At 41.5% G+C, this 17,556-nt stretch overlaps 1 long non-coding RNA gene and 1 pseudogene across 1 annotated transcript; both read right to left on the bottom strand.

The window, feature by feature from the left end:
* Positions 1-17,556, bottom strand: part of LOC135506075 (sodium-dependent phosphate transporter 2-like) — a 41,289-nt pseudogene that overhangs the window by 21,507 nt on the left and 2,226 nt on the right.
* LOC135511173 (uncharacterized) lies at positions 9,232-11,065 on the bottom strand. Its single transcript, XR_010451221.1, has 3 exons — positions 10,980-11,065; positions 10,726-10,811; positions 9,232-9,590 (listed from the first exon to the last, which is right to left on the bottom strand). It is a non-coding gene; the product is annotated as an uncharacterized LOC135511173 (long non-coding RNA).

Here is a 17,556-nt window from a genome sequence, read left to right as displayed (position 1 = left end):
GTCGTGTCAGGTAGTGTCCTTTCTGTTTGAGAGGGAAGTCGTGTCAGGTAGTGTCCTTTCTGTTTGAGAGGGGAAGTTGGTGTCAGGTAGTGTCCTTTCTGTTTGGGAGGGGAAGTCGTGTCAGGTAGTGTCCTTTCTGTTTGAGAGGGGAAGTCGTGTCAGGTAGTGTCCTTTCTGTTTGGGAGGGGAAGTTGTGACAGGTAGTGTCCTTTCTGTTTGGGAGGGGAAGTCGTGTCAGGTAGTGTCCTTTCTGTTTGAGAGGGGAAGTCGTGTCAGGTAGTGTCCTTTCTGTTTGGGAGGGGAAGTTGTGTCAGGTAGTGTCCTTCTGTTTGGGAGGGGAAGTCGTGTCAGGTAGTGTCCTTTCTGTTTGAGAGGGAAGTCGTGTCAGGTAGTGTCCTTTCTGTTTGAGAGGGAAGTCGTGTCAGGTAGTGTCCTTTCTGTTTGAGAGGGGAAGTTGGTGTCAGGTAGTGTCCTTTCTGTTTGGGAGGGGAAGTCGTGTCAGGTAGTGTCCTTTCTGTTTGAGAGGGAAGTTGGTGTCAGGTAGTGTCCTTTCTGTTTGGGAGGGGAAGTCGTGTCAGGTAGTGTCCTTTCTGTTTGAGAGGGAAGTCGTGTCAGGTAGTGTCCTTTCTGTTTGGGAGGGGAAGTCGTGTCAGGTAGTGTCCTTTCTGTTTGAGAGGGAAGTCGTGTCAGGTAGTGTCCTTTCTGTTTGGGAGGGGAAGTCGTGTCAGGTAGTGTCCTTTCTGTTTGAGAGGGGAAGTCGTGTCAGGTAGTGTCCTTTCTGTTTGGGAGGGGAAGTCGTGTCAGGTAGTTTCCTTTCTGTTTGAGAGGGGAAGTCGTGTCAGGTAGTGTCCTTTCTGTTTGAGAGGGAAGTCGTGTCAGGTAGTGTCCTTTCTGTTTGGGAGGGGAAGTTGTGTCAGGTAGTGTCCTTCTGTTTGGGAGGGGAAGTCGTGTCAGGTAGTGTCCTTTCTGTTTGAGAGGGAAGTCGTGTCAGGTAGTGTCCTTTCTGTTTGAGAGGGGAAGTTGGTGTCAGGTAGTGTCCTTTCTGTTTGGGAGGGGAAGTCGTGTCAGGTAGTGTCCTTTCTGTTTGAGAGGGGAAGTTGGTGTCAGGTAGTGTCCTTTCTGTTTGAGAGGGGAAGTCGTGTCAGGTAGTGTCCTTTCTGTTTGAGAGGGGAAGTTGGTGTCAGGTAGTAGTTGTGTGAACACATTGAACAGTAATTGTGTTGTGTTGACCTGTAGTCAGCTGTCGGGTTGGAAAATTCTGGAAACTGAAAATTCTGTAGAAAAAAAAGGAATTCTGGAACACCTGGGAACTTTCGGGAAAGTTTGAGGAATTTAGCAATCCTAGTCACCTGACGTCATTGCCTCCATGAGCAAAAGATCCGAAGCATGCAGTGAGGATCTGCAGGAAGTGGAAGAGCAGGTAGACGGTCGGTTTGTCCTTATCCCCTTCATCCTCTTCTGCGGAGTCATCCAGCGGGACAGGAGCACCCGGCGCCCCTGCCTCCTCGCCCCCCAGGTCCGACGCCAGCTTCATCTCCACGCCACCCTCCTCCGCCTCGATCTCGGCCTCCGCCACGGCATTACAGTACGACGAGTAACTATCGTAGCGAACTCTCTTCTTGGTGTAGGACACACTCCCCGACCTCTCCCCCTCCCCCACCAGCTTCTCACTGTCCTCTCGGGCCTCTCGGGCCTCGCGGGACTCGGACCGGAGCAGTGGCTGGACCGGCATGCCACAGATGGCGGCCGTGTAGCAGGTGTAACTGTTGTTGCGACGCAGCAGGCGGTAGTTGTTGTCTGGCGTGGGGGCGGAGTTGTCGTCCTCCAGTCGTCCCAGGTGAATCTTGTGGAGCAGGTCTTTGTAGAGACCAGAATCCTTGTGAACCGTGTGGTACACCTGGCCGTCGCTGCGGATGTGTTCCCCGCCGAAGGTGAAGCTGCCGTTGGACAGTGGGGACTTGGACATGGACAGAGTACCGTTGGTCATGGAGTGGGTTCGTCCTGAGGAGAGGGGTAAGCAATACAACACTTATATTATATATTACACAGAAATACTATACTAATATTAAAATATTATCATATTAACTGAGTGTACAAAACATTATGAATACCTGCTCTTTCCATGACAGACTGACCAGGTGAAAGCTATGATCCCTTATTGATGTTAAATCCACTTCAATCAGTGTAGATGAAGGAGAGGAGACGGGTTAGACATGCCTTAGTCAGTCATGTGACCACATCTCACAACCCACAGCATTAATCAGAACACCATCAATCAGATGAACAGGAGCAGAGGAACAGAAGGATTTTTAAGCCCCGAGACAATTGAGACATGGATTGTGTACGTGTGCCATTCAGAGAGAGGGTGAAGTGCTAAAGATGTAAGAGCCTTTGAACGGGGTATGGTAGGAGGTGCCTTTGAACGGGGTATGGTAGGATGTGACTTTGAACAGGGTATGGTAGTAGGTGTCTTTGAACAGGGTATGGTAGTAGGTGCCTTTGAACAGGGTATGGTAGTAGGTGTCTTTGAACAGGGTATGGTAGGAGGTGCCTTTGAACAGGGTATGGTAGTAGGTGCCTTTGAACAGGGTATGGTAGTAGGTGTCTTTGAACAGGGTATGGTAGTAGGTGCCTTTGAACAGGGTATGGTAGTAGGTGTCTTTGAACAGGGTATGGTGGTAGGTGCCTTTGAACAGGGTATGGTGGTATGTGCCTTTGAACAGGGTATGGTAGTAGGTGCCTTTGAACAGGGCATGGTAGGAGGTGCCTTTGAACGGGGTATGGTAGTAGGTGCCTTTGAACAAGGTATAGTAGTTGGTGTCTTTGAACAGGGTATGGTGGTAGGTGCCTTTGAACAGGGTATGGTAGTAGGTGCCTTTGAACAGGGTATGGTAGTAGGTGCCTTTGAACAGGGTATGGTAGTAGGTGCCTTTGAACAGGGTATGGTAGGAGGTGCCTTTGAACAGGGTATGGTAGTAGGTGCCTTTGAACAGGGTATGGTAGTAGGTGTCTTTGAACAGGGTATGGTAGTAGGTGCCTTTGAACAGGGTATGGTAGTAGGTGTCTTTGAACAGGGTATGGTGGTAGGTGCCTTTGAACAGGGTATGGTGGTAGGTGCCTTTGAACAGGGTATGGTAGTAGGTGCCTTTGAACAGGGTATGGTAGTAGGTGCCTTTGAACAAGGTATAGTAGTTGGTGTCTTTGAACAGGGTATGGTAGTAGGTGCCTTTGAACAGGGTATGGTAGTAGGTGCCTTTGAACAGGGTATGGTAGTAGGTGCCTTTGAACAGGGTATGGTAGTAGGTGCCTTTGAACAGGGTATGGTAGTAGGTGCCTTTGAACAGGGTATGGTAGTAGGTGCCTTTGAACAGGGTGTGGTAGTAGGTGCCTTTGAACAGGGGTGTGGTAGTAGGTGCCTTTGAACAGGGTATGGTAGTAGGTGCCTTTGAACAGGGCATGGTAGTAGGTGCCTTTGAACAGGGTATGGTAGTAGGTGCCTTTGAACAGGGTATGGTAGTAGGTGCCTTTGAACAGGGTATGGTAGTAGGTGCCTTTGAACAGGGTATGGTAGTAGGTGCCTTTGAACAGGGTATGGTAGTAGGTGCCTTTGAACAGGGCATGGTAGTAGGTGCCTTTGAACAGGGTATGGTAGTAGGTGCCTTTGAACAGGGTATGGTAGTAGGTGCCTTTGAACAGGGTATGGTAGTAGGTGCCTTTGAACAGGGCATGGTAGTAGGTGCCTTTGAACAGGGTATGGTAGTAGGTGCCAGGCACACCGGATTGTGTCAAGAACTGCAACACTGCTGGGTTTTTCACACTCAACAGTTTCCCGTGTGTATCTCGAGTGGTCCACCACCCAAAGGACATCCACACAACTTGAAGCATTGGAGTCCACATGGGCCAGCATCCCTGTGGAACGCTTTTGACACCTTGTAGAGTCCATGGCATGACGAATTGAGGCAGTTCTGAGGGGAAAAGTTCTGAGGGGAATTGAGGCAGTTCTGAGGGGAAAAGGGAGGGGTGCAACTCCATATTAGGAAGGTGTTCTTAATGTTTGGTATACTCAGTGTATATGCATGGCGTGGGTCTGCTCTGGAGAGGGGGAGAGCTATACAGAACTAAGGACATAAGAAATACTATACTATAAGAAATACTATAATATACTAAATACAATACTACACTATAAAATAAAGGTTTAGTAAAGGTGGTTCTACAGTGAACTCCTTGCGTGATGAGCAGTGTTGTCTGCGACCTTAGGGCTTCCCAGGCCAACCCCATACAGAAAAATCATTTATGGCCACATACGATACCAGTCAAAAGTTTGGACACACCTACTTTTTCAATGTTTTATTTTTTTTATTTTGTACGTTGTAGAATAATAGTGAAGACATCACAACTATGAAATAACACATATGGAATCATGTAGCAACCCAAAAAGTGTTCCACAAATCAACATATACATTTTAGATTCTTCAAAGTCGCCACGCTTTGCCTTCATGATAGCTTTGCACACTCTTGGCATTCTCTCAACCAACTTCATGAGGTAGTCACCTGGAATGTATTTCAATTAACAGGTGTGTAAGTTTTTTTGTTTATGAATTTTTACTATATAGATAATTTTGACTTTGTGACTAATGGAAACCACCTGCTTGCTCTGCCCCTCCAGTGCGCTACTGTTTACACTATTTGCAATAGATGTTGTTTGAAAAAAGATACATCTTACTTCACAACGGGGGGGAAATCCTACATTCAAGTTATTTTCTTGCAACTGTCAACGCGAAAAGGTTGTGCCTCGCCCCAGTCCCACTTAGGGTCGTTGTCCTGTTGGAAGGTGAACCTTCGTCCCAGTCTGAGGTCCTGAGTACTCTGGAGAATGTTTTCATCAAGGATCTCTCTGTACTTTGCTCCGTTCATCTTTTCCTTGATCCTGACTAGTCTTCCAGTCCCTGCCGCTGAAAAACATCCCCGCAGCATGATGCTGCCACCACCATGGATCACCATAGGGATGGTGCCAGGTTTCCTCCAGACGTGACGCTTGGTATTCAGGCTAAAGAGTTTAATCTTTGTTTTATCAGACCCGAGAATCTTGTTTCTCATAGTCTGAGAGTCTTTAGGTGCCTTTTGGCAAACTCCAAGCGGGCTGTCATGTGCCTTTTCCTGAAAAGTGTCTTCCATCTGGCCACTCTACCATAAAGGCCTGATTGGTGGAGTGTTGCAGAGATGGTTCTCCCATCTCCACAGAGAAACTCTGGAGCTCTGTCAGATTGTCCATCAGGTTCTTGATCACCTCCCTGACCAAGGACCTTCTCCTCCGATTGCTAAGTTTGGCCGGGCAGCCAGCTCTAGGAAGTCTTCAAACTTCTTCCATTTAAGAATGATGGAGGCCACTGTGTGCTTAGGGACCTTCAATGCTGCAGAAATGTTTTGGTAGCCTTCCTCAGATCTGTGCCTCGACACAATCCTGTCTCGAAGCTCTACGGACAATATCTTCGACCTCATTACTTGGTTTTTGCTCTGACATGCTCTGCCAACTGTGGGACCTTATATAGACAGGTGTGTGCCTTTCCAAATCATGTCCTATCAATAAAATGTACTACAGGTGGACTCCAATCAAGTTGTAGAAACATCTCAAGGATGATCAATGGAAACAGGATGTACCTGAGCTCAATTTCGAGTCTCATAGAAAAGGGTCTGAATACCTGTGTAAATAAGGTTTTCCTTTCTTTTTAATTCATTTGCAAAAATGTATAAAAACCTGTTTTAGCTTTGTCGTTATGGGGTATTGTGTGTAGATTGATGAGAAGAAAAAAAATCTATTGAAGGCTGTAACGTAACAAAATGTGGGAAAAAGTCAAGGGGTCGGAATACTTTCTGAATGCACTTTAAATGCTCAATGGATTTATTAAAATAGACCAATGACATCTGCACATTACTACGACCACTCATTCCGTGTCACTGTCTATGTTTGTTTTTCTATGATTTGGGTATTTCTATGTTTCGGCCTCGTATGGTTCTCAATCAGAGGCAGGTGTCATTAGTTGTCCTTGATTGAGAATCATACTTAGGTAGCCTGGGTTTCACTGTGTGTTGGTGGGTGATTGTTCCTGTCTCTGTGTTTGCACCAGATTGGACTGTTTTGGTTTTTTCACATTTCTTGTTTTTTTAGTTTATTCATGTATAGTGTCTTTATATATTAAACATGAATAACCACCACGCTGAGTTTTGGTCCGCCTCTCCTTCAAGTAAAGAAAACCGTTACATTCCGGGAATGCACACGGGAGGTATAAAAGTTGTACACAGGCAAGACTGTGTTAAAAATGGGCCTGTTTGTAAGGGGGTCATATAAAAATTGCCCAATTTGAAAGCATGAATTGTCCTAAAGGTTACAGTCATTCTTACCCTAAATTTTTTTACCCGAACATTTTTACCCTAACATTCTTACCCAATCATTCTTACCCAAACATTCTTACCCAAACATTCTTACCCAAACATTCTTACCCAAACATTCTTACCCAAACATTTTTACCCTAACATTCTTACCCAATCATTCTTACCCAAACATTCTTACCCAAACATTCTTACCCAAACATTCTTACCCAAACATTCTTACCCAAACATTCTTACCCAAACATTCTTACCCAAACATTTTTACCCTAACATTCTTACCCAATCATTCTTACCCAATCATTCTTACCCAAACATTCTTACCCAAACATTCTTACCCTAACATGCTTACCCTAACATTCTTACCCATTCTTACCCTAACATTCTTACCCATTCTTACCCTAACATTCTTACCCTAACATTCTTACCCTAACATTCTTACCCTAACATTCTTACCCTAACATTCTTACCCTAACATGCTTACCCTAACATTCTTACCCTAACATGCTTACCCTAACATTCTTACCCTAACATGCTTACCCTAACATTCTTACCCTAACATGCTTACCCTAACATTCTTACCCTAACATGCTTACCCTAACATTCTTACCCTAACATGCTTACCCTAACATTCTTACCCTAACATTCTTACCCATTCTTACCCTAACATTCTTACCCATTCTTACCCTAACATTCTTACCCTAACATTCTTACCCTAACATTCTTACCCTAACATTCTTACCCTAACATGCTTACCCTAACATTCTTACCCTAACATGCTTACCCTAACATTCTTACCCCAACATTCTTACCCCAACTTTCTTACCCTAACATGCTTACCCTAACATTCTTACCCCAACATGCTTGCCCTAACATTCTTACCCTAACATGCTTACCCTAACATTCTTACCCCAACAGTCTTACCCCAACTTTCTTACCCTAATATTCTTACCCAAACATTCTTACCCTAAAAATGCGCTGGTGTTACAATTTAAGAAGTGTGCAACTAGGTTTTCATAAATATGGTATCCAACATCCAACATAAGATTGACAGAACTTCAATGAAGAGCACGTTCATTTAAATATATTTACAGAATACATTATTGTCCATGTGATTATGTAACACCTGCGGCCTATAGAGTTACCTAAAATAGCAGTTCCTGTTTACTGAGGGGTGAACACTTCAACCATAGGAAGGCATGTTCGTGACAGGCTCCTACCTATTGAGTTGGATCATGAGTTCTGAGCATTACAATAGACCAGACAACACATGATCAAAAATATATATAATTTTATTACAAATTTCTCTTTTAAATTACAAGATTAAAACCACAGGCACTTTTTCAGTTTGTTAGCCAGTACTAACAGTCAGGAAGTAATAATATCCGAGTGGTAGTCGTCTCTAGACAGACGGGTTGCTTCCCATAGCATCCCGGAGTTCCGGGTTTACGCGTAGGGAGGAGTTGGGACGTCCGCTTGTTGCCCTAGCAACAAACACAAATCAGTGAATTCTATTAAACCTGAAGCGCGGTGCACCGGGTCTATAGCCTGTGACGTGACGTGGGCAAAATTGGTGAGGGAGGAACAAACACCCTTCTCAAATAGAACAGTAATCTGCAGCAACGATAGCAACGACAACAACGACAGCAACAATAGCAACGATAGCAACGACAGCAACGACAACAAGGATAGCAACGATAGCAACGACAGCAAGGATAGCAATGACAGCAACGACAGCAAGGATAGCAACGACAGCAACGACAGCAACGATAGCAACGACATCAACGACAGCAACGTTAACAACGACAGCAACGATAGCACCGATAGCAACGATAGCACCGATAGCAACGAGAGCTCCACAGCTCTGACGTTTGCAGTTTGGAACCGGCGCTCGTTTCTTGGAGCCAAGCCCCTCGGAGAAGCCTCCTGTTCGCTGCACTGCCCTAACAAAGGTGCACGACCCCCCCAGAACCCAGGGTGGACTGCAGGTTATACAGAGGTAGACGGAGTGAACTGAGAAAGAGAGAGAAACAGTAGTTTAAGTAAGATGCTCATATCATGGTAGGACGGACGGTGGTTAACCTCTTGAAACTCCCCATCCCGGATCCGGGATTGTGACTAAGCCTCAGGCTCATTAGCATAACGCAACGTTAACGATTTCTGAAAATCGCAAATAAAATTAAAATAATGCGTTTGCTCTCAAGCTTAGCCTTTTCTTAACAACACTGTCATCTCAGATTTTCAAAATATGCTTTTGAACCATAGAAATTGACTAATTTGTGTAAGAGTATGCAAAGCTAGCATAGCATTTTGTGTAGCATGTAGCACGCAACATTTTCACAAAAGCCAGATAACCAAATAAATAAAATCATTTACCTTTGAAGAGCTTCTGATGTTTTCAATGAGGAGACTCCCAGCCACATACCAAATGCGCAGTGTTTCCTGAAAGCGTCTGTGTGTAGGAGAAATCGTTCCGTTTTCTACATTGCGCCTGGCTACCGAAACGAACCGAAAATGCAGTCACCTACAACGTGAAACTTTTTCCGGATTAACTACATAATATCGACCGAAACATGGCAAACGTTGTTTGGAATCAATCCTCAAGGTGTTTTTTCACATATCTCTTCATTGACATGCAGTTCGTGGAAGCTTGCTTCTCTCTCTGTGCCCCATGGAAAAATACTGGCAGGTGACTTTTGCGCAGGACACCGGGCGGACACGTGGTAAATGTGGTCTCTTATGGTCAATCTTCCAACGATCTGCCTACAAATACGTCACAATGCTGCAGACACCTTGGGGAAACGACAGAAAGGGCAGACTCATTCCTCTTGCGTTCACAGCCATATAAGGAGATCATGAAAGACAGAGCCTCAAAAATCCTTGTCATTTCCTGGATGCCAAGTCATCTTGGTTTTGCCTGAAGCTCACGTTAAAGGGCACGCACAGAGAAGATATTTGTATTTCTGGACACGTCAGAGTGTTTTCTTTCGAACAGTAGCAATTATATGCATAGTCGAGCATCTTTTTGTGACAAAATATCTTGTTTAAAACGGGAACGTTTTTCTTCCAAAAATGAAATAGCGCCACCATAAGTGTAAGAGGTTAAAATGTTCAGACAACGAAACACTGTTGGTTGGAGTGGAATCTCAGTAACTGGGAGTCGAGTCCTGCAGGACAGTTATGGTAGGAAGGAAGGTTTGTGGTTTCTAGAAGGGACATAGAAGCACATCATTTAGGATATACATCGTCATGATGAAACAGTGGCATATGCTGTATGTTGGGGGCGTGTCAGAACTGAGCTAAACTGTATAATAGCCCCCCCTCAAGATGAGGATGAAGATCCTAACTTAGACTGTATATAATAGCGCCCCCCCAGACTGTATTAAAGATTCTGGATGGACAGGGAAACATGGCTTGCCTTAAAAAGTCTTGTCCATAGCTGCCATTTTAATAAACTCATAATTTCACCTTAAAATGTCAGATATGTTGGTGTCACAACAGCCTTTCCTTTCCATGGGAGAATTTTTTTATTGAACCTTTATTTAATTTAGGCAAGTCAGTTAAAAACAGATTTTTATTTTTATTTTACAATGAAGGCCTACCCCCCCCCCCCACCCCCCCCCAGGTCAAACTCTTTCTTAACCCGGATGACGCTGGGCCAATTGTGTGCCGCCCTATTGGACTCCGGATCACAGCCCGTTGTCATACAGCCCGGTAATTGAACCAGGGCCTGTAGTGACACCTCTAGCACTGAGATGCGGTGTCTCAAGAACCTCTCTGGACTTCGTCACCTGGCTGACAGTGGACCATTTCAGCAGGATCTAAAAGACAGGTCAATTGGAGCACCTGAAAGGATCTGCTGGAGGTGAACCAATCACAGCAGTGGTGTTGGTCAGGTGACCCACTCCCTTCTCATAGTCTCCTAAGGGTCGGGAAAACTAAATAGATTAAATGAAAAGGCACACTGTTAGGATGGTATTAGATGAACCCTAAACTAATAAACTATTAAAAATATATATATATATATATATTTTTTTTTTTATAGTTTATTAGTTTAGGGTTCATCTAATACCATCCTAACAGTGTGCCTTTTCAATTAATCTATTTAGTTTTATATATATATATATTAAAAAAATAACTGGTTTAAACTTCTAACCAGGCAACATCCCCCTTACAGTCTCTGGTACTGTTCCCTGTAGGTTTGGAATCATTCACTATTGTAACCATGACGAACATTTAATTTAGAATGTAATATCAGCTCCTTCAGAAGAATGTGAAGCCCGTAGTAGATATATATATGAGGTGGATGGAAGCAAAAGGAGATTGTAAACTGTAACCCACCTGGAAACCAAAGCCGGGCCCGGGCTGAAGCTCTTGATTCGTCTGGCTCGACCAAGAGGTTATGCGGTGCCGTCCAGCTGAGGCCACTATGAAGGAGATAGGAGACCACGTGACACAGAGGGTGTAGACAGGGGGAGATGAATGGGAAGGAAAGGGAGCGTATCTGTATGTAGTGTGATGTCAATATAAGGTCAAGTCAAATGTGTGTGTCTCTGACTACTTGTCAGTCAGTTGCTACTCAAAGCATTGTCTACCTCGGTCAGTAGAGCGTTGCATGGCGATGAACTTGGCTCCGAAATCTGCTGGCGGACTTCTTCCCGGGCCTCAGGGGGGTGGGGGGGTCAGCAGACCGAGGGGTGAAGAACAGCAGGAGGATCTGATAGGTGCTCACCTCTCCTACAATAGAAGTGTTGAATGTAGAATAAAGCATCGCTCATGGTGATTGCATTTTTAAATTTTTACTAGGCAAGTCAGTTAAGAATAAATTGTCAAATAAATAAACAAATAAATCCTGGCCAATAGTTGAGAAGAGATGCTGTCGCTAGGCTAAGCCCAGATCTGTATGGCCACTCAACCACATCTACTAATCATGGACAAGAGGGTCAATCTGAAGGTATAGACAGGATGAGGGAGAGAGACAATTCACCATCAGAGTAGGAATGCTGATCTAGGATCAGGTCCACTCTGTCCATATAATTCTAGTATTCATTATGATCTTACCTTTTGCAAATTCTTAGTCTGGATTGTTCCCTTGGGTGAAAGTGGACCCTGTATATTAATGAAATATGATTAGCATTGTAAATCCATATGTGCATGTACGAGCTAGCTAGCTAGCACTGTAGTAGTACCTAATATAGGATAGTTGTTATTAGCTATTATAGATTAACGTCATGATGATAAGCTCCTCCTACATGTGATCCAGTATTAAAGTTGACCTCCAGTGGCCACCGAAACTCCTCCAGCCACATCTGGAAGGCCAAGACAGACAAACAGGGAGACAGGCAGACAGACAAGGTGGCAGACAGACAAGCTGGCAGACAGACAAGCAGGCAGACAGACAAGCTGGGAGACAGACAAGCTGGCAGACAGGCAGGCAGACAGACAGGCAGGCAGACAGACAAGCTGGCAGATAGACAGACAGACATACAAACGCAGACAAGCAGGGAGACAGACAAGCTGGCAGACAGACAGACACTGGCAGGCTGACAAAGCTGGCAGACTGACAGACATACAGATGCAGACAAACAGGGAGACAGGCAGACAGACAGACAAGCTGGCAGACGCATACAAACAGCGAGACAGACAGGCAAGCTGGCAGACAGACAGACAGGGCAGGCAGGCAGGCAGGCAGGCAGACAGACAGACAGACACCCACACAGACAGAGCTGGGCAAAATAGACAAAATGCGAAACAAATGTTGCTATTTATAAGTTGCACCTCCGTCACTGGGTCGCGTCATGCCATCATTAGGAACGTTCTCAAGCCACCCTCTGCCAGCGGCGACACAGTAGCGCCCAAAAGATGTGATAGATGGAGGCTAAGACTGTTTTTGTCTAAACAACACTATAGTGGAATGAAAATATATAATGACATTGCTAAAATAGGCAAATGTTTGGTAGGAAACAACTTTGCCGCCATCATGTCATCAAATGGATTGCAATGTTGTCATTAGCTAGCAAAGTTAATCAACAATAGATAGCAATACTAATGTTGACGTTACCTAGCTAAACATTTGGTGGTCTACCCTCAATCTTAGCTAGCTAGCTAACGTTGTACTGCATCTAATGTCAAGCTGGCTACATCAAAATGATGACAAAAGGTTTTCTTTCTACTCCTCTTGCAATACCATTGTATTTCCAAGCCACTTGAATGCACTTTTGAGTTCTTGAGAATAGCCATAGCTAGCTACCATAGCGATCCCCTCAAGAGCAGATCATTTCAGTTCATCATTTATATAGCTTGCTAGCTAGCTAGATGGTTGTGCTAGAAATGATAGAATCATGCTAGGGCAATTGTTTCAATGCACCTTCTGAATGTGAAATTACAAGACAAAAAAGGAAACTTACCTAAACGGTTCCTCTGTGTATCCTCTTGGTTGTGAAGGTAGAGTAGCTAGCTAATCTCCTTTCCCATACCGTCTAATCTCCTAATTTAATCTAATTTCCCAGAGGGAAACACACTACACGACTTTCATAATCCTTCACGTTAAACGACAACAAGATTCTTCACTTGGTGATGAGGATTCTCGATACCATACCGTCTCGCCAACGCAATAATGTGATGCGATTAGACTGTTAACATAGCTAGAACGAGCTGTGGCTCAAAGCAGCCTTAAAAACGTCTTCAATGAGAAATTAATGTTTGCCATATACAGAGTTGAAATATCTAGCCACCACTTTGAATTGAATAACATTGCTTGCGAACTTCAGAGCTGTAAAGATTTGACAGGCAAGTACAAACGCATACTGGCCTGCACAGAGCCCTGACCTCGACCCCATTGAACACCTTTCGGATGAATTGGAACACCGACTGCGAGCCAGGACTAATCGCCCAACATCAGTGTTCCCGACCTCACTAATGCTCTTGTGCCTGAGTGGAAGCAAGTCCCCACAGCAATGTTCCAACATCTAGAGGAAAGCCTTCCCAGAAGAGTGGAGGCTGTTATAACAGCAATGTTCTAACATCTAGTGGAAAGCCTTCCCAGAAGAGTGGAGGCTGTTATAGCAGCAATGTTCCAACATCTAGAGGAAAGCCTTCCCAGAAGAGTGGAGGCTGTTATAGCAGCAATGTTCTAACATCTAGTGGAAAGCCTTCCCAGAAGAGTGGAGGCTGTTATAGCAGAAATGTTCCAACATCTAGTGGAAAGCCTTCCCAGAAGAGTGGAGGCTGTTATAGCAGCAATGTTCCAGCATCTAGTGGAAAGCCTTCCCAGAAGAGTGGAGGCTGTTATGGCAGCAATATTCCAACATCTAGTGGAAAGCCTTCCCAGAAGAGTGGAGGCTGTTATAGCAGCAATGTTCCAACATCTAGAGGAAAGCCTTCCCAGAAGAGTGGAGGCTGTTAAAACAGCAATGTTCCAACCTCTAGTGGAAAGCCTTCCCAGAAGAGTGGAGGCTGTTATAGCAGCAATGTTCCAACATCTAGTGGAAAGCCTTCCCAGAAGAGTGGAGGCTGTTATAGCAGCAATGTTCCAACATCTAGAAGAAAGCCTTCCCAGAAGAGTGGAGGCTGTTATAGCAGCAATGTTCCAACATCTAGTGGAAAGCCTTCCCAGAAGAGAGGAGGCTGTTATAGCAGCAATGTTCCAACATCTTGAATTATTTATTTTATATATTCCATTTTTACTCGTCTTTATCGAGGGTGTCAATCATTTCAAACCTCACTGTATGTACTTTTATGTAATTACAGTATGTGTTGATACATATATAACCATATATGGGCATATAACACATAGAAGTAACATATGTACAGGTAACTGCCAGAATAAAGGAAACACTTCAGTAAATGAGGGATACGAAGTATTTTGAAAGCAGGTGCTTTCACACAGGTGTGGTTCCGGCGTTAATTAACCAATTAAAACATCCCATCATGCTTAGGGTCATGTATAAAAATGCCCAGTTGCCGATTGTTTTGGCAATTATGGCTAGAAGAGATCTCAGTGACTTGGAAAAGAGGGGTCTCAAATGAGCATAGGGGGTTTAAAGGGTCTGTCAGTCACCAGATCTCAACTCAACTGAACACTTATGGAGATTCTGGAGCTGCGCCTGAGACAGTGTTTTCCACCACTATCAACAAAACACCAAATTACGGAATGGCTTATGGAAGAATGGTGTCACATCCCTCCAATAGAGTTCCAGACACTTGTAGAAGCTATTCCTAAGCATATTAAAGCTGTTCTGGCTGCTCGTGGTGGCCCAATTAAGAACCTTTATGTTGGTGTTTCCTTTATTCTGGCAGTTACCTGTAGATTACCATTTATCATGGGACTGACCATAGACACGTCCTTTGGGCAGGGCAGTGCCTCCGTTGGCCAGGCTGTTGAGCTCTCCGGTGGATTCTCCTCTCCGTGACTCTCCTCCTGTACCACCCGTTAACGGCAGCACGGCGTCGTCTGTCCCCTTGGCGCCCGGTAGCTCCTTGAACACGGGAAGCTCCTCCTCTTCCTCCTCAGGGATCTGTTCTAAGGACTCGTCTGAGATCCTGGACAGGGCAGCTCGCTCCTTCTTTATTCGACCTGACCGGAGGGGACAGTGACAACACATTTACACACACATACACACTGTACACACATACACACTGTACACACATACACACTGTACACACATACACACTGTAACCACATACACACTGTACACACACTGTACACACACTGTACACACACTGTACACACACACTGTACACACATACACACTGTACACACTGTAACCACATACACACTGTACACACACTGTACACACTGTACACACACTGTACACACATACACACTGTACACACATACACACTGTACACACTGTACACACACTGTACACACATACACACTGTACACACTGTACACACACTGTACACACTGTACACACACTGTACACACATACACACTGTACACACATACACACTGTACACACATACACACTGTACACACTGTAACCACATACTGTCGCAACTCATTAATGAACCACGACAAGGCTCCTTTCTTCTGCCTGACCAGTGAGGAGACTGTGTCAGGATGATAAGTACACAATAACAATAATAATAATAATATTAACAACAATAATATATATTATTTACAATAGACCTAGTATAATTCTAAATATTCCGAGAAGACTCATAATATCATTATTATTATTATTATTATTATTATTATTATTACAGTCGATAACTCTAAAAATATTTAAAAAAAATCTAAATTCAATTGTAGACTAGTTGTACGTAATACTATTAACAATAATAAATACTACTATTTACAATAATAAATAATACTATTAACAATAATAAATAATACTATTTACAATAATAAATAATACTATTTACAATAATAAATAATACTATTAACAATAATAAATAATACTATTTACATTAATAAATAATACTATTTACAATAATAAATAATACTATTAAAAATAATAAATAATACTATTTACAATAATAAATAATACTATTTACAATAATAATCCTATTAATATGAATACATAATACTGTTATTATAATACATAATACTATCAATAATAATACTAATAATAAAATGAATAAATAATACTATTAACAATAATAATCTAATTAATAATAATATTACACAATACTATCAACAATAAAAAAGAATGAATATTAACAATAATATTAATATTAATAATAATAATAATAATACTGTTAATAATTATAAATAATACTATCAATAACAATAGCAATAATACTATAAATAATAATAATATTATCAATACTAATAATAATACTAATAACAATACTAATAATAATATCAATAATAATACTAATACTAGTAATAATACTAGTAATAATACTAATACATACTGCACCTACTAATAATACTACTACTAATAATATTAACAATACCAATAGTAATACTGCTATTAATAATACTAGTAATAATACTAATACATACTGCACCTACTAATAATACTACTACTAATAATATTAACAATACTAATAGTAATAATGCTATCAATAATACTAGTAATAATACTAATACATACTGCACCTACTAATAATACAACTACTAATCATATTAACAATACTAATAGTAATAATGCTATCAATAATACTAGTAATAAAACTAGTAATAATACTAATACATACTGCAACTACTAATAATACTACTACTAATAATATTAACAATACTAATAGTAATAATACTAGTAATAATACTAATAATAATACTACTAATAATACTAATAATAATACTAATACATACTGCAACTACTAATAATACTACTACTAATAATATTAACAATACCAATAGTAATACTGCTATTAATAATACTAGTAATAATACTAATACATACTGCACCTACTAATAATACTACTAATAATAATATTAACAATACTAATAGTAATAATGCTATCAATAATACTAGTAATAATACTAATACATACTGCACCTACTAATAATACTACTACTAATCATATTAACAATACTAATAGTAATAATGCTATCAATAATACTAGTAATAAAACTAGTAATAATACTAATACATACTGCAACTACTAATAATACTACTACTAATAATATTAACAATACTAATAGTAATAATGCTATTAATAATACTAATAATAATACTACTAATAATGTTAATAATAATACGAATACATACTGCACCTGCTAATAATACTACTACTAATAATATTAGCAATACTAATATTAACACTACTAATAGTAATAATACTACTAATAATACTACTAATAATACGAATACATACTGCACCTGCTAATAATACTACTACTAATAATATTAGCAATACTAATATTAACACTACTAATAGTAATAATACTACTAATAATACTAATAATAATACTAATAATAATACTAATACATACTGCACCTACTAATAGTATTAACAATACTAATAGTAATAATACTATTAATAATACTAGTAATAATACTAATAATAATACTAATACATACTGCACCTACTAATAATAATGCTAATACATACTGCACCTACTAATAATACTACTAATACATACTGCACCTACTAATAATAATACTAATACATACTGCACCTACTAATAATACTACTACTAATAATATTAACAATACTAATAGTAATAATGCTATCAATAATACTAGTAATAATACTAATACATACTGCACCTACTAA

This window comes from Oncorhynchus masou, chromosome 1, assembly GCF_036934945.1.
Source record: "Oncorhynchus masou masou isolate Uvic2021 chromosome 1, UVic_Omas_1.1, whole genome shotgun sequence".
In the NCBI taxonomy this organism is placed as follows: Eukaryota; Metazoa; Chordata; class Actinopteri; order Salmoniformes; family Salmonidae; genus Oncorhynchus; species Oncorhynchus masou.
The sequence above is the reverse complement of the archived record's forward strand: the minus strand, read 5'-3'. Positions and strand labels throughout refer to the sequence as shown.